This window comes from Oryctolagus cuniculus, chromosome 4 (genome assembly GCF_051225735.1).
Source record: "Oryctolagus cuniculus isolate XC-2025 breed Fujian yellow rabbit chromosome 4, ASM5122573v1, whole genome shotgun sequence".
NCBI classification, from domain to species: Eukaryota; Metazoa; Chordata; class Mammalia; order Lagomorpha; family Leporidae; genus Oryctolagus; species Oryctolagus cuniculus.
The window spans coordinates 163,571,225-163,592,762 of record NC_142870.1 but is presented as its reverse complement, the minus strand read 5'-3'; the positions used below and the strand labels follow the sequence as shown (position 1 = coordinate 163,592,762).

General features: G+C 38.4%; 1 protein-coding gene across 4 annotated transcripts in view; it reads left to right on the top strand.

Moving 5' to 3' along the window:
- The window catches only part of NEK10 (NIMA related kinase 10), a 376,851-nt gene that overhangs the window by 112,613 nt on the left and 242,700 nt on the right, over positions 1 to 21,538 (top strand). The gene's annotated exons all lie outside the window — the stretch shown is intronic.

The window sequence follows — 21,538 nt, the reverse complement described above, 5'->3', positions numbered from 1 at the left end:
ACTACCAAAATCTTCCAAATGGCCAAATAGTATTAGCTCTTGCAATCATTTCTCAACCATCTGTATTTCTGCAGACATATGTCCAAATTTCTGCTATTACTTAAATTAACCAAATTGAATAAAATCATTGTAATACTCATCATTTTTGCCCATTAAAATCAATGGCATTCTTATAAAAATAAGATGATTTTCATGTAGCATTAGAACAATAAGTTAAAGTACTATTTTAGCTTATAAGTTAGTAAAAGTTTATTTGTGCTAAAATTATAATGAACTTCCTAAAAATATTGAAATCTTATACCATGTCTTTTATGTAGTGATTGCCTAATGTTACAAAAAATTTTCTCTAATATGTAATAGAGGAAAAGAAAGGTGTAAAAGCATCAAGCTTGTGAATAGTTCATATAGTTACCTTTGTAATATTTCCTAGTTGTCAGTCATTTTACAGGGTTTTGAGGATAGATAGGCAGATGTGTAATTATACATACACGTCTATGTACAATTATCAGAAGGCAAATATCAGTCTATAGTGATAAGTCATTCAAAGTCCTTGTTCTCTTGGATTGTGCATATTAAAATGACAAATCCTAAATAAGTAAAAATTAATCAAATAAAGTAACTTCAGGTAGTGAAAGATGTTAAGAATGAAGTATAGTTGGAGCCTGTGAAAGGAGAGGGACAATAATTAGTAATATGTTCTGGAAAGGCTGCTCTACAAGTCCAGATCATGAATGATGTCTTCTCTTCTCAGTATTATCAGAAGTTTTTGTTAAGTTTTAACCTTGGGATTATTGATGTCTAAATTAAAAAAAATTACTTATTTGAGGGAAAGAGAGAGAGAGAATGAAAATGAGCTCATCTACTTTTTTACTCTGCAAATGCCTGCAAAGCAGAAGGAGAGAGAGAGAGAAAAAATGTGAATCTTATCCACCTTCTTATTCTGCGAATGTCTGCAAAGCCCTAGCCAAAGCCAGGAGCTGTGAACTCTTCCAGGTCTCCCTCATGAGTGGCAGGGACCCAATTACTTGAGCCATCATGACTGCTCCCAAGTTCTGCATTAGCATGAAGCTGGGATCGGGGCTCACACCCAGACACTCAGATGTAGGACATGGGCATCCTACCTTGTGTCTTAACTGCTAGGCTAAATGCCTGCCTTTGAGGTTTTTGTTTTCCTCTAGAAACCTTTTATTTATGGAATACAAACTTCATGCATTTCATAAATACAACTTTAGGAACATAGTAATTCTTCCCACTGTACCCACCCTCACACCTGCACTCGCACCCTTCCTCCTCTTCCCTTTCCTATTCCTATTCTAACTTTTTACTAAGATCAATATATTTTCAACTAACTTTATACACATGTGATTATATTAAGTAAAGAGTTCAACAAATAGTATGAAAAAACCCTGTTCATGTCCTTGTCTCTGCTGTGGCCTGTGAAGGCAGTGGAGGATGGCCCAAGTGCTTGGGCCACTTTATCCGCATGGGAGACCAGGAGGAAGCACCTGGTTCCTGGCTTTGGATCAGCATAGCTCTGGCCATAGCGGCCATTTGGGGTGTGGGGGGGTGAACCAATGGAAGGAAGACCTTTCTCTCTGTCTCCATCTCTCACTGTCTAATTCTGTCAAATAAATAAAAATAAATAAATAAAAAAAAACCCTGTTCCTTAAGAATCAAAGAAAGGCTGTTCAAAGTCATTGCATCTAACTGTCAATTTCACTTCTAAAGATTACCTTTTAGGGGCCTTGCCTCATCTTTCTGCATGGGGAGAGCCAGTTTTCCCAGCACCATGTGTTGAAGAGACTGTCCTTGCTCCAGGGATTGGTTTTCATTCCTTTGCCAAAGATAAGTTGGTTGTAGATGCATTGGTTGATTTCTGGAGTTTCTATTCAGTTCCATTGGTCTACACATCTGTTTTCATAAGTACAAATTTAGGAATGTAGAGATTATTCCCACCATACCAGCCCTCCCACCCCACTACTTTTTCCTCTCCCATTCCCAGTCCCAGTCTCCGTTAAGATTCGTTTTCAATTAACTTTGTACACAGAAGACCAACTCTATACTAAGTAAAGATTTCAACAATTTGCACACATAGACACAAAATATAAAAACTACTTGAGAAAAAGTTTTACAGTTAATTCTCATAGTACAACTCACTGAGGTCGGAGGTCCTGCATGGGGAGTAAGTGCACAATGACTGCTCTTGTTAATTTAACAATTGATACTCTGATGTTTGATGTCAGTGATCACCCAAGGCTCTTGACATGAGCTACCAAGACTATGGAAGCCTTTTGAGTCCACAATCTCTGTCAGTATTTACAAAAGGCCATAAGCAAAGTAGAAGTTCTCTCTTCTCTTCAGAAAAAAGTACATCTTTCTTTGATGGTACTTCTTTCCACTGGGGTCTCACAGAGATCCTTCATGTAGGACATTTTTGTTGCCACAGTGTCTTGGCTTTCCGTGCCTGAAATGCTCTGAAGGGCTTTTCAGCCAGACCAGAATGCCTCAAGGTCTGATTCTGAGGTCAGAGTGCTATTTATAGCAATTTTCATACTATGAGTCTGTTGTATTGGTTGCTTCCCATGTTGGAATATTCTCTCCTTTTTAATTCTATGTATTGTTATTACCAGACACTTGGTCTTATTTATGTGATCCCTTTAACCACAAATCTTATCTATATGACCAATTTAACACTTAATATGATCACTTTAACACTTAAAATGGCATTATTATCACCCAGCTTAATGGGATTTGGAGTCCCATGTCAACTTTTTAGCTATACCCTAGAAGTATGTCCGTAAGAATGTATGCAGAACTATGCAGCTCCTCCCTCTCTCATTCCCACTCTTATTTTTCACTGGGATCTGTTTTCTCTTGACTTTATACATATATGATTAATTCTATGTTAAGTAGAGTTCATCCAGTGATATTAATAAAGAAGAGAGAAAAAACCTGTCCTTGACAGTCAAGACATGGGCTGTTCAAGTCATTGCTTCTCAAAGTGTCAATTTCCCTTCTATAGGTTTCATTTTAGGTGCTCTGTTAGTTATCACAGATCAGGGAGAACATATGATATTTGTCTAGTTTGGACTGGCTTATTTCACTAAGTATGATGTTTACCAGATTCATCTGTTGCAAATGACCAGATTTCATTTTTTTAAAAATGCTGTGTAGTATTCCAAAGAGTACATATCCAATATTTTCTTTATTCAGTCTTCAGTTTATGGGCATTTAGGTTGATTTCATGTCTTAGCTAGTGTGAACTGAGCTGCAATAAACATGGAGGTGCATGTTTTATTTGTTGATTGCATTTTCTTTGGGTAAATTCTGAGGAGTGGGATGGCTGGGTCATATGGTAGGACTATATTTGGATTTCTGAGGTATCTCCAAACTGTCTCCAAAAACATAGTGGTTTTTTTTTATTATAAAGATTTATTTATTTATTTGAAAGTCAGAGTTACACAGTGAGAGGAGAGGCAGAGGGATAGAGAGAGAGGTCTTCCATCCACTGGTTCACTCCCCAATTGGCCACAACTGCTGTAGCTGCACTGATCTGAAGCCAGGATCCAGGAGCTTCTTTTGGGTCCCCCACATGGGTGCAGGGGCCAAAGGACTCAGGCCATCCTCCACTGCATTCCCAGGCCATAGCAGAGAGCTGGATCAGAAGTGGAGCTGCAGGGTCTCAAACCAGCGCCCATATGGGTTGCCAGCACTTCAGGCCAGGGTGTTAACCTGCTGTGCCACAGCGCTGGCCCCTTTCATAGTGGTTTTACCAGTGTACATTCCCACCAACAGTGGGTTAGTGCCCCTTTGACTGCACATTCACACCATCATTTGTTGTTTGTTGATTTCTGTATGTGAGCCATTCTAATTGGGGTGAGGTGAAACCTCATTGTGGTTTTGATTTCCATTTCCTTGATGGCTAGTGATCCTGATCATCTTTTCAAGTGTCTGTTGGCCATTTGGATTTCTTCTTTTGAAAAATGCCTGTTTATGTCCTTTGCCCATTTCTTTTTTTTTTTTTTCCAAAAATACTTTTTACAGTACTTTAAATAATTTACAAAGAGCTACAAAAGTCATATTTACTGGGACACATCTGTTAAATAAAAACCTCGTCTCGCGTTAGCGTACACGTACGTGGGGCCCACCGAGGGCCGCAGGTGTCGCCCGCGCACAGGTGGGCACGCGCACCTGCCTCCCGCACCAGGGACAGCCCCACAGCTGCCCTTCACGGCCGCGCCCCCACCCCGTCCTCCACGGAGGCGTCGCTCAGCTCGCTGGCGTCGCTGCCCAGGGCCTCCGGGTCCTGGGGGTCGGTGTTGCCAGCCCCGGGCCGATACCGCAGGTCTGCACAGGGCCCGCCCGAGCCCGAGCCCCTCCTGTCCTGGGAGCTGAGCCCGGCCTGCGCCTTCCTTCCAGGCCAGGGCCCGGCTTCCTTCCCCAGCAGGTGCGAGCCCCCGAACACGGGGCTGTGGCCGGCCGGGGCCTCCCGGAAGGCAGAGAAGCGGGGGCTCTGCAGCGCTTTGCCCATTTCTTAACTGGATTGTTTGTTTTGTTGTTGTTGAGTTTCTTGAGCTCTTTATGTATTCTGGTTATTAATCCTTTATCAGTTGCATAGTTTACAAATAATTTCTCCAAATCTGTTGGTTGCCTCTTCACTACTTTTGTAGTACAGAAGCTTCCCATTTTGATGTAATCCCATTTGTTAATTTTGGCTTTTATTGCCTGCACTTCTTGGATCTTTTCTAGGAACTCTTTTTTTTTTATAGAAAGCTTTTATTTAATAAATATAAATTTCATAAGTGCAACTTTTGGATTACAGCGGTTCTTCCCTGCATAAACACCCTCCCACCCCCAAACCATCCCACCTCCTACTTCCTCTACCATCCCATTCTTCATTAACATTCATTTTCAATTATATTTATATACAGAAGATCGACGCCCTTCAGAGAAAGGTATCTCCTATTTTGATGACCCCTTTTTTCCACGGTGATCTCACTCACAGAGACCTTTCATGTAGGTCATTTTTTGCCACAGTGTCTTGGCTTTCCATGCTTGAGAAACTCTCATGGGCTTTTTAGCCAGATATGAATACCTTAGGGACTGATTTTGAGGCCAGAGTGCTGTTTAGGGCATTTGTCATTCTTTGAGTCTGTTGTATGTCCTGCTTCCCATGTTGGGATTGTTCTCTTCTTTTTAATTCTATCAATTATTATTAGGAGACACTTGGTCTTATTAATGTGACCCCTTTGACACTCAATCCTATCTTTATGATCAGCTATGAACTTTAACTGATCACTTTAAGATGGCATTGGTACCTGCAGACATAATGGGATTTGGAGTCCCATGGCAAGTTTTTAGCTTTATCCTTAGGGGTAAGAAAAAGGGAACGTATGCTGAACTGTACATCTCCTCCCTTTCTTATACCCACTTTTATTTTTAACGGGGACCAATTTTCTTTTTTATTTAGAAAACTTTTATTTAATAAAGATAAATTTTGAAAGTACAACTTTAGGATTATAGCGGTGTTTCCCCCCATAACCACCCTCCCACTCGCAAACTGTGCCATCTCCTACTCCCACTCCCATCCCATTCTTCATCAAGATTCATTTTTAATTATCTTTATATACAGAAAGTCAACTTAGTATGTACTAAGAAAAGATTTCAATAGATTTCACCCACACAGACACACAAAGTATAAAGTACTGTTTGAGACTGGTTTTACCATTAATTCTCAATAGTTCAGCACATTAAGGACTGAGATACTACATGGGGAGTAATTGCATAGTGACTCCTGTTGTTGATTTAACAATTGACACTCTTATTTATGATGTCAGTAATCAGCCGAGGCTCTTGTCATGAGCTGCCCAGGCTATGGAAGCCTCTTGAGTTCACCAACTCAGATCTTATTTAGATAAGGCCATAGTCAAAGTGGAAGTTCTCTCCTCTCTTCAGAGAAAGGTACCTCGTTATTAGATGACCCGTTCTTTCCACTGGGATCTCACGCACAGAGATCTTTCATTTAGGGACCAATTTTCAATTGGATTTAAACACCTAAGAATAATTATGTGTTAAGTAAAGAGTTCAACCAATTGCATTAATAGAAAAAGAAAATACTAAAAAGAATAAAATAGTAAGCTGTCCCTTGATAGCCAGGACAAGTGCTGATCAAGTTATTGCTACTCATAGTGTCAGTTTCACTATACAGGTTTTCTCTTAGGTGCTCAGTTAGATGACACAGATCAGGGAGAACATATGATATTTGTCCTTTTGGGGCTGGCTTATTTCACTCAGTATGATATTTTCCAGATTCCTCCATTTTGCTGCAAATGACAGATTTTATTTTTTTAAATGCTGTGTAGTATTCCAAAGAGTACATATCCCATATTTTCTTTATCTGGTCTTCAGTTTATGGGCATTTAGGTTGATTCCATCTCTTAGCTAGTGTGAATTGAGCTGCAGTTGTAATAAACATTGAGGTGTTGCTAGCTCTTTTATTTGCCAATTTAATTTCCCTTGGGTAAATTCCAAGGAGTGGGATGGCTGGGTCATATGGTAGGGCTATATTGAGATTTCTGAGGTATCTCCAAACTGTCTTCCATAGTGGCTTAACCAGTTTGCATTCCCACCAACAGTGAATTAGTGTGCTATTTTCCCCACATCCTCGCCAGCATCTGTTGTTTGTTGATTTCTGCATGAAAACCATTCTAACTGTGGTTTTGATTTGCATTTCCCTGATGACTAATGATCCTGAACATTTTTTCATGTGCCTGTTGGCTGTTTGGATTTCATCTTTCGAAAAATGTCTGTTTAAGTCCTTGGCCCATCTCTTAAGTGGGTTGTTTGTTTTGTTGTTACGGAGATTCTTGATCTCTTTGCAGATTCTGGTTATTAATCCTTTATCAGTTGCATAATTTGCAAATATTTTCCCCATTCTGTCGGTTGCCTCTTCACTTTCCTGACTGTTACTTTTGCAATACAGAAGCTTCTCAAGTAGATGTAATCCCAGTTGTTAATTTTGGCTTTGGCTGCCTGTGCCTCTGGGTTTTTTTTCCAAGAAATATTTGCCTGTGCCTATATCTTGCAGGGTTTCTCCGATGTTCATTAATAATTTGATGGTGTTGGGTCATAGATTTAGATCTTTAATCCATGTTGAGTGGATTTTTGTGTAAGGTGTAAGGTAGGAGTCTTGCTTCATACTTCTGTATGTCGAAATCCAGTTTTCTGAGCACCATTTGTTGAATAGGCTGTCCTTGCTTGAGGAATTGGTTTTAGCTCCTCGATCAAATATAAGTTGGTTGTAGATGTGTGGATTGATTTCTGGTGTTTCCACTCTGTTCCATTCGTCTATCCATCTTTTTTTTTTTTTTTTTTTTTTTACCAGTACCTGTTGTTTTGATTATAAGTTCTCTGTAGTATGTGTCAATTTGTAAAGTCAACAACAGGAGTCACTGTGCACTTACTCCTCATGTAGGATCTCTGTCCTTAATGTGCTGTACACTGAGGCTTAATGCTATAACGAGTACTCAAACAGTATATTTCACTTTGTGTTTCTATGGGGGTGCAAACGATTGAAATCTTTACTTAATGTACACTAAACTGATCTTCTGTAAAAAAAAAAAAAAAGAAATTATCAATTCCCAACTTGACTCTCACTGGGATTAAACATGACAATAGGTCTGATCTGATTTCATCATCATTTAAAAAAAATCATCTATTATTTTTCACTTTATGTTTCTGTGTGGGAACAAACTGTTGAAATCCTTACTTAAGGTATACTAAGCTGATCTTCTGTATATTAAGATAATCGAAAATGAATCTTGATGTGAATGGAAGGGGAGAGGGAGTGGGAAAGGGGAGGGTTGTGGGTGGGAGGGACGGTATGGGGGGGAAAGCCATTGTAACCCATGAGTCGTACTTTGGAAATTTATATTCATTAAATAAAAGATAAAAAAAAAGTTCTCTGTAGTATGTCTTGAAATCTGGTATTGTGATGCCTCCTGCTCTGTTTTTGTTGTATAATATGCTTTAGCTATTTGAGGTCTCCTGTGCCTCCATTTGAACTTTAGCATCATTTTTATTGATTATTCCAAACCATGAACATGGATGATTTTTCCACCTTTTTTATCTTTTTATATTTCTTTTTTTTAAGTTTTGTAATTCTCATTGTAGAGATCTTTGGCATCCTTCATTAAGTTTATTCCAAAGTATTTGATATTTTTTTGTAGCTATTGTGAGTGGGATTGGTTTTAGAAGTTCTTTATGCCATGACATTTTCTGTGTATGCAAAGACTGTTGATTTTTGTGTATTGATTTTATATCCTGCTACTTTACCAAACTCATCTATGAGTTCCAATATTCTTTTAGTGGAGTTCTTTGGAACCCCTATATAAAGAACCATGTCATCTGCAAAGAGGGATAGTTTGACTTCTTCCTTCCCCGTTTGTATCCTTTGATTTCTTTTTCTTGCTAATGGCTCTGACTAAAACTTCCAGAAGTATATTGAATAGCAGTGGAGAGAGTAGGAATCCCTGTCTGGTACCAGATCTCAGTGGAAATGCTTCCAACTTTTCCCCGTTCAATAGTATGCTGGCCGTGGGTTTTTCATAAATTGCTTTGATTGTATTGGGGAATGTTCTTTCTATACCCAATTTGCTTACAGTTTTCATCATGAAAGGGTGTTGCATTTTATCGAATGCTTTCTCTGCATCTATTGAGTTGATCATATGGTTTTTCTTTTGCAGTCTGTTAATGTGGTGTATCACATTGATTGATTTGCGAACACTGAACCATCCCTGCATACCAGGGATAAATCCCACTTGGTCTGGGTGAATGATCTTTCTGATGTGTTGTTGCATTCTATTGGTGAGAATTTTATTGAGGATTTTTGCGTCTATGTTCATCAGGGATATTGGTCTGTAATTCTCTTTCAATGCTGCATCTTTTTCCGGCTTAGGAATTAAGGTGATGCTGGCCTCATAGAAAGAATTTGGGAGGATTCCCTCTTTTTCGATTTTTCTGAATAGTTTGAGAAGAATTGGAGTTAGTTCTTCTTTAAATGTGTGGTAGAATTGAGCAGTGAATCCATCTGGTCCTGGGCTTTTCTTTGTTGGGAGGGCCTTTATTACTGTTTAAATTTCTGTCTCAGTTATGGGTCTGTTTAGATTTTCTATGTCTTCGGCTGGCAACGTGGCTCAATAGGCTAATCCTCCATCTTGCAGCACCAGCACACCGGGTTCTAGTCCCGGTCGGGGCGCTGGATTCTGTCCTGGTTGCCCCTCTTCCAGGCCAGCTCTCTGCTGTGGTCAGGGAGTGCAGTGGACGATGGCCCAGGTCCTTGGGCCCTGCACCCATATGGGAGAACAGGAGAAGCACCTGGCTCCTGCCTTCGGATCAGCACGATGTGCCGGCCGCAGCAGCCATTGGAGGGTGAACCAACGGCAAAAGGAAGACCTTTCTCTCTGTCTCTCTCTCTCTCTCTCACTGTCCACTCTGCCTGTCAAAAATAATAAAAAAAAAGATTTTCTATGTCTTCATGGTTCAGTTTAGGTAGGTTTCATGTGTCCAGGAATCTATCCATTTCTGATAGATTTTCCTGTTTGCTGGCATACAACTCTTTGTAGTAATTTCTGATGATTCTTTTTATTTCTGTGGTGTCTGTTGTTACGTTTCCTTGTTCAACTCTGATTTTATTGATTTGGGTCTTTTCTTTTTTTAGTTATTTGGGCCAATGGGGTGTCAATTTTGTTTATTTTTTCAAAAAACCAGCTCTTCATTTGGCTGATTTTTTGTATTTTTTTTGTTTGTTTTCAATCCTCTTGATTTCTTCTCTGATTTTAATTATTTCTCTTCTGCTACTAGATTTGGGTCTGGTTTGCTGCAGTTTTTCTAGATCCTTGAGATGCATTGAAAGCTCATTTATTTGGTGGCTTTCCACCAAAATCTAGGCACCTATTGCTATAAACTTTCCTCTTAACACTGCTTTTGTTGTATCCCTTAAGTTTTGATGTGTTGTGTTGTTATCCTCATTTACTTCCAGAAAGTTTTTGATTTCTCTTTTGATTTCTTGAATGACCCAGTGTTCATTCAGGAGCATGTTGTTCAATCTCCATGTGTTTGCATATGCTCTAGGGATTCCTGAGTTGCTAATTTCCAACTTCATTCCTTTGTGGTCTGAGAAGCTGCATGGTATGATTCTAATTCTTTTGAATTTGCTGAGACTTGCTTTATGGCCTAGTATGTGGCCAGTCCTAGAGAAGGTTCCATGTACTGCTGAGAAGAATGTGAATTCTTTAAGTGTAGGATGGAAAGTTCTATAGATATCTCTTAGATCCATTTGGGCTATAGTGTCGTTTAAATCTGCTGATTCCTTATTGATCATCTGTCTGGTGGATCTATTTCTGGGAGTGGAGTATTGAAGTCACCCAGTACTATTGTATTGGAATCTAAGTCTCCCTTTAAGTCCCTTAACATATCTTTTAAATAAACCGGTTCCCTGTAATTAGGTGCAAATACATATATAATAGTTACATCTTCCTGTTGAATTGATCCCTTAATCATTATATAGTGCCCCTCTTAGTCTCTCTAAACAGTTTTTGTGTTAAAGTTTATTTTATCTCATATTAAGATGGCTATGCCCACTCTTTTTTCATTTCTGTTGGCATGGAATATCTTGTTGCAATGTTTCACTTTCAGTCTGCATGCACCTTTGTTGAAAAGATGTTTTTATTTAAGCAGCAAGTAGAGAGGTTTTGTTCCTTAATCCATTCAGCCAGTCTGTGTCTTATAACTGGAGAATTGAGGCCATTAATATTCAATGTTACTATTGGTAAATAGTGACTCTGCCCTGCCATTTTACCCAAAAATATTTCTAATATCTGCTTTGAACTTCCTGTGGTCTTTTACTGGGAGGTTTTCTTCCTTTACCTTCTTTGATATTGATGGCCGTGTTTCTGTGTTTCTGTGTGTAACACATCTTTTTTTTTTTTTTTTGACAGGCAGAGTGGACAGTGAGAGAGAGAGACAGAGAGAAAGGTCTTCCTTTTGCCGTTGGTTCACCCTCCAATGGCCGTCGTGGCCAGCGCGCTGCGGCTGGCGCACCGCGCTGATCCAATGACAGGAGCCAGGTGCTTATCCTGGTCTCCCATGGGGTGCAGGGTCCAAGTACTTGGGCCATTGTCCACTGCACTCCCTGACCAGAGCAGAGAGCTGGCCTGGAAGAGGGGCAACCGGGACAGAATCCAGCACCCTGACCGGGACTAGAACCTGGTGTGCCAGTGCCACAAGGCGGAGGATTAGCCTAGTGAGCCACGGCGCCGGCCTGTAACACATCTTTTAAGCACTTTTTGCAGGGTTGTATGAATGGTGACAAATTCTTTCAATTTCTGTTTGCTATGAAAGGTCTTAATTTCACCTCATTCACAAAAGAGAGCTTTGCAGGATATAATATTCTGGGCTGGCAGTTTTCTTTTCTTAGTACCTGGGCTATATCTCGCCATTCCCTCCTAGCCTGTAGGGTTTCTGCTGAGAAGTCTGCTGTGAGTCTAATTGGAGATCCTCTGAGAGTAATCTGACGTTTCTCTCTTGCACATTTTAGAATCTTTTCTTTATGTTTCACTGTGGTGAGTTTGATTACAACGTATCATGGTGAGTATCTCTTTTGGTTATGTTTAATAGGGGTTCTATGAGCTTCCTGTACTTGGATGTCTCTCCTTCTCCAAACCCGGGAAGTTCTCTGCAAGTATCTCACTAAAAAGGCCTTCTAATCCTCTCTCTCTCCAAGCCTTTAGGATCTATAGAACCCGAATGTTGGGTTTTTTAATAGTATCCTGTAGATTCCCAACAATATTTTTTAGATTTCTAATTTCCTCTTCTTTTATTTGGTTTTACTGTATACTTTCCTGTGCTCTGTCTTCTAAGTCCGATATTCTCTCTTCTGCTTCACTGATTCTGTTTTTAAGGCTCTCAAATGAGTTTGTCATTTGATTTATTGAATTCTTTAGTTCATTTTGATTTAACTCTCACAATTTCATGTTCTACTAGTTTCTTCATTTCATTTTGATTTCTCCTTAAAATTTCATTTTCATGAGAGAGATTTTCTATCTTGTCCATTAAGGATTTCTGTAGTTCAAGAATTTGTTTTTGAGAACTTCTAAATGTTTTTATCATAAATTTTTTGAGATCCGCTTCTTGCATTTCTTCTATCTCATCATCTTCATAATCTTGAATAGGAGTGTCTGGTTCATTTGGGGGCACCATAATGTCTTTCTTGTTCTTGTTTCCTCGGGTTCTGTGTTGCTTTGCGTGGTGGAGATATTCTTTGGTTTCTTTTTCTTCTTCTTCTTCTTTTTTTTTTCCTGTGGTGGTTTTTCTCATTGTACTGTGACTCTAGATTAAGTGGACTGTCTGCTTTTGATGGACCCTTAGAGGCTTGTGATGGGTGTGGCCATAGAGCTCTTTTCGCTTCTTCAGGGTTAAGGGTGTGCCAAAGGTGGCATATGCAGGTTAGGCGTGGTAAATCTTCTCTCTCTCTCAGCACTAGTGCAGAGACTCTCGGCAGCTGGGGTCCCGAGCCGTGGGCACCCGTGCCCTCCACATAGGTCCACCGTGTCCCTCTAATTACAGAAGAGTTTCCTCTGTGGTTTTTTTCCCTAACTCTTCCCTGAGATTACACTGTCTCCACTTTTATTAAATTATCTTTTCCTGGACTATCAGTGAGCTCCTCCCTATTCCGCCATCTTGGAACCTCTCAATAGTTGTTTTCGTAAGTCTGTTTTGTCTGATACTAGCATGGCTACACCAGCTCTTCTTTGGTTTCTGTTAGCCTGCATTATCTTTTTCCATGCTTTCACTTTCAGTCTGCGTACATCTTTGTTGGTAAGATGTGTTTCTTGTAGGCAGCAAATAGATCAGTTTTATTTTATAATCCATTCAGCCAATCTGTATCTTTTACCTGGGGAGTTGAGACCATTTACATTCAGGGTGACTTTTATTATGTACTGACTTTGCCCTGTCATGTTTCCATAAATAAACCTAATTTTGTATTTTGTGTTTCCTTTGTACTTTTGGTGGGTCATTTTCTGCATTCATCTTTTTTCATGGTGTTGTTTCTGTTTCAGTGTTTCTGTGTGTAGCACATCCTTGAACATCTTTTGTAGGCTGGTTGAGTAGTTACAAATTCTTTCAGTTTCTGTTTTTGTTTTGAAAGATCTTTATTTCTTCTTTATCTGTAAGGAGAGCTTTGCAGGGTATGGTATTCTGGGTTGACGGTTTTTTTCTCTTAGGACTTGGAATATATTTCTCCATTCTTTTTTTGCCTGTAGTGTTCCTGATGAGAAGTCTGCAGTGAGTCTAATTAGCTTTCATCTGAATGTAATTTGGCATTTCTCTGGTGCGCATTTTAAGATCTTTATGTTTTACTGTGGTGAGTTTTACTACAATGTGTCATGTTGAAGATCTTTTCTGATTGTTTCTATTGGGAGTTCTGTATACTTCGTCTATTTGGATGTCTCTTTCTTTCTCCAGATTGGGAAAGTTTTCTGTTATTATTTCATTAAGAAGGCCTTCTAATGCTTTCTCTCTTTCCATGCCTTTTGGAACTCCTCAGATCCATACGTTGGGTTGTTTGATAGAATATTGTAGATCTCCAATTGTGTTTTTTAGTTTTCTAATTTATTCTTCTTTTATTTGATCAGACTGTCATATTTCCATAAATTTATCTTCTAGTTCCGATATTCTTTCTTCTACCTCACCTATTCTGTTGTTAAGACTTTCCATTGCATTTTTATTTGAATCTATTGAATTCTTCATTCCTAGTATTTCATTCTGATTTCTCTTTAATATCTCAATTTCTTGGGAGTGCTTTTCATTAAGATCATGAATTTGCTTCTCATTGCTTCTAAGTAATCTTATGATTAATTTTCTGAATTCTATTTTTGGAATATCCTCTAACTCTTCATCTATACCTTCTATTATTAGAGAGTTTTAGTGTTCCTTTGGGAGGCTCATAGTGTCTTCCTTATGTTTATTTAGGGTTTTTCCTTTGTTTTTCAGCATTTGTGTAAATTTTTTTGTCTGGTTGCTTTTCTTTTTATTTTGTGCCTTTGTGCTTGTGGTGAGGTTTTCCTCTCATATGAAGTGCTGTGTGTCTGTACACTGCAAGTGGAAGTACTAAGCCCCACCTACTGGAGCATAGCTCACTTCTCAATTGTGGTGGGGGCAGGTATGAGTTCTGGTGCACAGAGCTCTGCCTACTGGGGCCCAACTCACTTCTCACTGGTGGATGGAATGAGCTTGTTTTTGATATTTAGGACTTCTCCTTCTTGTACTTTTCCTTGTTGTGTTGTGGGGAAGAGTTCCTCTGAAATGTTGTGGTCCTCATTCCTAGGTGAGGGGTGTGGTGAGGTGGCCCCTGCAATTGATGAGCATATGCATGGGAGGCAGAGGTGGCAGTCTGCTGCTTGCATTAAAAAACATGAACAAACAATATGGCTTCTCCCAGCTGGCTGCAGGTCTGGTTGGGGGGAGGGAGGGGAAGTCGATGGCCAGGGGGGTGCCCAACCTGTCTGTTGGTTCCTCTATACCTTTTCTTTTTTCCCGAGTGGAACTTCAAATGCAGTTTACTAAGCTCCCCCTTCCACTGTTATCTGCAGCTCTGTGGACCCATGACTTCCAGTCTAAATCGGTCCTCTGGGCACTGGCGCCAGCCTTGCTGTTCCACACCTCTGCCATGCCTTTACTGCTTCCCTTTCTTATTTGCTCCTTCAGTGTGGACCTGCCAAATCTTTGTTGGTTTCTGGGCTTCCAGTAGCAAACTTCCCATGGCTTAATCTCCAGCATGAATCCTCTCTTCTTTTTAACTATCTATTTTGCCCCACGTGACTTGGATCATACTGTTGCTATACCACCATTTTGGGACCCTACACATCTGTTTTTAACCAGTACCAGGCTGTTTTGGTTATAACTGCCCTGTAGCATGTTTTGAAATCTGGTATTTTGATGCCTTCAGCTTTGTTTTTATTGTGTTAGATTGCTCTATCTATTCAGGATCTCCTGTTTTTTTCCCCATATGAATTTCAACATCATATTTTTCCTATAGATGAGAATAATGTCCTTGGTATTTTGATTGGTATCACATTGAATCTGTAAATTGCTTTCAGTATTATGGACATTTTAGTGATATTGATTCTTCCAATCCATTAAAATGGAAGATTTTTCCATTTTTTTTGTGTTCTTCTATTTCTTTCTTTAATGTTTTATTTTATTTTATTTTTTGACAGGCAGAGTGGACAGTGAGAGAGAGAGACAGAGAGAAAGGTCTTCCTTTTTGCCGTTGGTTCACCCTCCAATGGCCGCCGCGGCCAGTGCGCTGTGGCTGGCACATCACGCTGATCCGAAGCAGGGAGCCAGGTGCTTCTCCTGGTCTCCCATATGGGTGCAGGGCCCATGGGCCTCCGCTGCACTCCCAGGCCATAGCAGAGAGCTGGCCTGGAAGAGGGGCAACTGGGACAGAATCTGGCGCCCCGACTGGGACTAGAACCCGGGGTGCCGGCGCCACAGGTGGAGGATTAGCATATTGAGCTGCGGTGCCAGCCCTCTTTAATGTTTTATAATTCTCATCATATAGATCTTTGGCTTCCTTGGTTAAATTTATTCCAAGGTATTTGATTTTTTGTAGCTTCTGTGAATGAGATTGATCTTAGAAGTTCCTTCTCAGCTGTGACATTGTTGGTGTATACTAGTATTTTGTTGAGATTTTCTCATCTATATTCATCAGGGAAATTGGTCTGTAATTCTCTTTCTATGTTGTATATTTTTAAGTTTAGGAATTAAGGTGATGCTGGCTTCATAGAAGGAGTTTGGGAGGATTCTGTCCCTTTCAGTTATTTTGAATAACTGGAGAAGAATTTGAGTTAAATTTCTTTAAATGTCTGATAAAATTCAGTAAATAAAACCACCTGGTCCTGAGCTTTTCTTTGTTGTGAGGGTCTTTATTACTGATTCAGTTCCTTCTTGGTTATTGATCCATTTAGATTTTCTGTGTCTTCATGGCTAAATTTTGGTAGGTTGTATGTGTCCAGGAGTCTATCTGTTTCTTCTAGGTTTCCCAACTTGTTGGCATACTGCTCTGTGTAGTAATCTCTGATGTTTCTTTATTTTTCTGATATCTGTTGTTACATATTTTTTAATCTCTGATTTTATTAATTTGGGTCTTTTTCCTCTTTTGTTTTTGTTAGTTGGACCAATGGTGTGTCAATTTTATTTATTTTTTCAGAAACCAGCTCTTTTTTCATTGATCTTTTGTATTTTTATTCAATTTTGTTTATTCTCTAATTTTAATTATTTCTTTTCTCCTAAAAATTTGTTTTTTTTTTTTTTGCTGCTGTTTTTCTAGATCCTTGAGATGCATTGTTAGCTCATTTGGTGCCTTTCCAATTTCTTGATGTAGGTTCCAATTGCTATAAACTTTCCTCTTAACACTGCTTTTGCTGTATTTCATAAGTTTTGATATGTTATAATATCATCTTTATTTCCAGAAATTTTTTTATTTCTCTTTTGATTTCTTCTATGACCCACTATTCCTTAAGGAGCATGTTTTAGTCTCCATGTGTTTGCATATGTTCTAGAGAATCTTAAGTTGTTGATTTCCAGCATCATTGCATTGTGGTTTAAGATGCATAGTATGATTTCAATTTTTTTTGAATTTGCTGACTTGCTTTTGCTTTATGGCCCAGCATGTGGTCTGTCCTAGAGAAAGTCACATGCACTGGTGAGAAGAATGTGCATTGTGCAACATTAGGGTGAAAAATTCTGTAGATATCCATTAGGTCTATTTGATCTATAGTGTTGATTAACTCTGTTGTTTCTTGGCTGATTTTCTGTCTGGTTGATGTGTTCATGGCTGAAAATGGGATATTGAAGTTCCCCATTACTATTGTATTTTATTGGAGACTGTATCATTTTTTAAAAACTTTTATTTAATAAATATAAATTTTGAAAGTACAACTTTTGGAATATAGCGGATTTTCCCCCCATAACCTCCCTCCCACCTGCAACCATCCAATTTCCCACTCCCTCTCCCATCCCATTCTTCATCAAGATTCATTTTCAATTATCTTTATATACAGAAGATCAACTTAGTATATAATAAGTAAAGATTTCAACAATTTGTACCCACAAGATATACAAAGTATAAAGTACTGTTTGAGTGCTAGTTTTACTGTTAATTGGCACAGTACAACACATTAAGGGCAGAGATCCTACATGGGGACTAAGTGCACAGTGACTCCTATTGTTGATTTAACAATTGACACTGTTATTTATTTATTTTTTTTAACTTTTATTTAATGAATATAAATTTCCAAAGTACAGCTTATGGATTACAATGGCTTTTTCCCCCCATAACTTCCCTCCCACCCACAACCCTCCCCTCTCCCGCTCTCTCTCCCCTTCCATTCATATCAAGATTCATTTTCAATTATCTTTATATACAGAAGATCAATTTAGCATATTTTAAGTAAAGCTTTCAACAGTTTGCAGCCACACAGAAACACAAAGTGAAAAATACTGTTTGAGTACTAGTTATAGCATTAAATCACGATTTACAGCATATTAAGGACAGAGATCCTACATGAGGAGTAAGTGCCTAGTGACTCCTATTGTTGACTTAACAAATTGACACTCTTGTTTATGGCATCAGTAATCACCCTAGGCTCTTGTCATGAGTTGCCAAGGCTGTGGAAGCCTTTTGAGTTCACCGACTCTGATCATATTTAGACAAGGTCGTAGTAGAAGTGGAAGTTCTCTCCTCCCTTCAGAGAAAGGTACCTCCTTCTTTGATGACCTGTTGTTTCTACTGGGATCTCACTCGCAGAGATCTCTCATTTATGTCATTTCATTTTTTTTTTGCCACAACACTGTTATTTATAACATCAGTAATCACCCGAGAACTTCTAATGAGCTGCCAAGTCTATGGAAGCCTCTTCAGTTCACAAACTCTGACCTTATTTAGACAAGGCCATAGTCAAAGTGGAAGCTCTCTCCTCCCTTCAGATAAAGGTATCTCCTTCTTTGATAGCCCATTCTTTCCACTGGGATCTCACAGAAATCTCTCATTTAGGTCATTTTTTTGCCACAGTGTCTTAGCTTTCCATGCCTGAGAAATTCTCATGGGCTTTTAAGCCAGATCTGAACGCCTTAAGGGCTGATTCTGAGGCCAGAGTGCTGTTTAGGACATCTGCCATTCTATGAGTCTGCTGTGTATCCTGCTTCCCATGGTGGATCATTCTTTCCTTTTTAATTTTATCAGTTAGTATTAGCAGACACTAGTCTTGTTTATGTGATCCCTTTGACACTTAATCCTATCATTATGATCAGTTATGAACTTAAACTTTATGTATCCCTTTTAATCCCTTAACATTTTTTTTTAAATAGCTAGGTGTCCTGTTGTTGAGTACATATACATTTATTAGTAATATCTTCCTGTTGAATTGATCCCTTAATCATTACCTTGTTCCCTTCTTCGTCTCTTTTATCTGTTTTTGTGTCAAAGCCCATTTTGTCAGATTTTAGGATGTCTACACCAGCTATTTTTTGTTTTCTTTTTTGGAATATCTTTTTCCATCCTTTCACTTTCAGTCTGTTTATATTTGTTGGTGATATGTGTTTTATGTAGGCAGCAATTAATGGGTTTTGTTTTTGAATCCATTAAGCCTGTCTGTATCTGTCAACTGGAGAGTTGAGGCCATTTACATTCAAGGTTGTTTTGATAAGTAATGACTTGGCTCTGCCATTTTCCATTAAATATTCCTGTTGTTTACTTTGGATTTCCTTTGTACTTTTACAAAGTATGAAGGGAGATTTTCAGCTTTCACCTTCTTTCATAGTGATGACCGTATTTCTGTGTGTAGCATATTCTTAAGCTTCTTTTGTAAGGCTGGATGAGTGGTGAAAGATTCTTTCAATTTCTTTTTGTTATGGAAGATATTTATTTCATCTTCATTTATGAATGAGAGCTTTGCAAGTTGGGTTGACAGGTTTTTTTCTTAAGACTTGGAATATATTTTATCTATTCTCTTTTTCCTGTAGGGTTTCTGATGAGAAGTCAGCTATGAGTCTAATTGGAGATCCTCTGAAAATAATCTGGTGTTTCTCTCATACACATTTTTTTTTATTTTTTTAACTTTTATTTAATGAATATAAATTTCCAAAGTACAGCTTATGGATTACAATGGCTTCCCCCCATAACATCCCTCCCACCCACAACCCTCCCCTTTCCTACTCCCTCTCCCCTTCCATTTACATCAAGATTCATTTTCGATTCTCTTTATATACAGAAGATCAGTTTAGCATACATTAAGTAAAGATTTCAATAGTTTGCACCCACACAGAAACATAAAGTGAAAAATACTGTTTGAGTACTAGTTATAGCATTAAATCTCAATGCACACTAAGGACAAAGATCCTACATGAGGAGTAAGTGCACAGTGACTCCTGTTGTTGACTTAACAAATTGACACTCTTGTTTATGGCCTCAGTAATCACCCTAGGCTCTTGCCATGAGCTGCCAAGGCTATGGAAGCCCCCTGAATTCACCGACTCTGATCATATTTAGACAAGGCCATTGTCAAAGTGGAAGTTCTCTCCTCCCTTCAGAGAAAGGTACCTCCTTCTTTGATGACTTGTTCTTTCCACTGGGATCTCACTCGCGGAGATCTTTCATTTAGGTTTTTTTTTTTTTTTTCCCCAGAGTGTCTTGGCTTTCCATGCTCTCATACACATTTTGAATCTTTTTTTTTAATGTTTTACTGTGGAAAGTTTACTACAATGAATTGTGGTGAAAATCTTTTCTAGTCATTGTCTATTAGGAGTTCTTTGTGCTTCCTGTATTTGGACATCCCTATATTTCTCCAAATTAGGGAGGTTTTCTGTAATTACTTCACTAAAAGCCTTCTAATCTGTTCCCTTTTTCCATGGCTTCAGGAACTCCTAAGACTGTATGTTGGGTCATTTGCTAGTATATCATAAATCTCTAACTCTGTTTTTAATTTTTCTATTTTCTTCTCTGTTTTTGGGCTATTTAATTTCCAGAGATTTGTCTTCTAACTCAGGTATTCTTTCTTCTGTCTCACCAATTCTGTTGTTAAGGCTTTCCACTGCATTTGTTATTTGATTGAGTTCTTTATTTCTCATATTTAATTTTGATTTCTCTTCACACTCTCAATTTCATGGGAAAAACTTTAGTTCATCTGATGTATGGATTTCTTTAATTCATGGATTTGCTTTTGATTCCTTGTATTTAATCCATCATCAGTGTTTTGAATTCCATTTCTGGCATTTCATTAATTTCTTCAGCTTCACATTCTAGTGTTGAGTGTTATGTTCTTTTGGTGGTGTCATGTTCTCTTCCTTATTCTTGTTTCTTAAATTTATGCATTTATTTTTATGCATTTGTGGAGATACTTGTTGAATTTTTTTTTGCTTTTATCTTTGGACTTTCCTCTGTGGGTTAGTGGAGTGTCTGCTATTTCAGTGAATACCCAGAGGCATGTTCTGGGTGTGGTGAGGGAGCCCTTTTCAATGTTCCAGGGTGAGGGGAGTATCCATGGTGACAACCAAGTTGGTTGTGGTAAGTATCCTCTTTGTTTATCAGAGGCAAGGATTCAGAGGCAAGGGTTTGATCAGCTCTGTTGGTACAGTCTCAAGTTTACCTTCTCTTCTCCAAGGCACTTGTCTGACTTCAGTATCAGAGTAATGTTGGCTTTTTAAAATTAGTTGCGATGCATTCCTCCTTTGCTATTTTCTGGTAAAGTTTGTGCAGAATTGAATTATTTATCTCTTAAATTTATCATTGCCATGGTCTGGACCTGATTTTTGTTATTGTTGTTGTTGTCAGCATTGTATTTTGATACTGATTTGGATTTTAGAATCAAGCAACCTTACATTCATATTTGACTCTTTTGATTTCTCCTTCTGAGACATTGGTTAAGATATTCATTTCTTCTAAGCCCAGAGGCCTCTATAAAATGGGTGTTTCTAAAGATTAAATATATGTCAGATGTCCAATACTATACCTGTTTTCATATATTGGCATTATATTAAATTATTGTACATTTATTATTATACTTCACTATTTACTGTGTGATGCTAAGCTCTACTATACTGCATGGTACTATACTATACTATGCTATGCTATACTATGCTATGCTATACTATGCAATACTATACTATACTATGATATTATATAGTCCTCATTTTGCAGATAAGAAAGCTACTGCAAGGGAGATTAAACCAACTGTGCAGGTTTCTTCAGTTTGTGACGATAGAATCAGAATTTCAATTGAAGCTGTCTTTTTCCAATGTTTTGTCTTTTTAGCACTACTCTATGCTAAATAACACCTATCTTTCAGAGTCACTATCAGTACTAAATGAGGCAATTCATGTATACAACTAAATTTATGCTTGTACAAGGTTGTTGTTTAGTATGTATTTATTGCTATTAATAATTGAATTTTTATTATTTTGGAATAAATTGATTTGG